Here is a 603-nt window from a genome sequence, read left to right as displayed (position 1 = left end):
GAGTTCGGGGGGGGGGGGGGGGGGGGGGGGGGGGGGGGGGATTGAACATGAACATTTTCAGTCATTTCGAGGAAAAAATAGTTTATTTAACACATATTAACACATGTCTATATTTAAAATGCTATTTATTTGCTTCCCAACAATAATGTAAGCAGGACACAAAACAATTAATAAAAATAAAGTATGTCATAATAAGAATGAAAGTAATTTATTATTTATTATTTATTGTTGTTCAAATACTGTTTGCATTACTTTTGGGCTCTGACCTCACTAAGGCGACAGCTGTGGTCGAAAGACATCAAACACAGGTATCGATGAGTGAACACTGAAACCCGGAGCCCACTCTCACGCAAAGGTTTTCTCCCGTAACTTTCTATAATTCCTTCACTTTTAATAGACCTAATACCGTAAACAAAGTGTCTACTGTAAGGACTTTCTGCGCTGCTACTTTTGTTCCGTGTTTCAAACTGCGATCAAAACATTAAACCTCCTGTAATCTGCTTCATTCCATGCGGCTCGTTATAAAAGTGATCTTTGCTAATCTTGCCATCTACAGGCAAATAAGTGCAACATCTTAAAAGCGCTTTCAAGTTCTCATTGATT

This window comes from Sinocyclocheilus grahami, unplaced genomic scaffold (assembly GCF_001515645.1).
Source record: "Sinocyclocheilus grahami isolate Dianchi unplaced genomic scaffold, SAMN03320097.WGS_v1.1 scaffold48.1, whole genome shotgun sequence".
NCBI lineage: Eukaryota > Metazoa > Chordata > Actinopteri > Cypriniformes > Cyprinidae > Sinocyclocheilus > Sinocyclocheilus grahami.
This window is presented reverse-complemented; position numbering follows the sequence as displayed.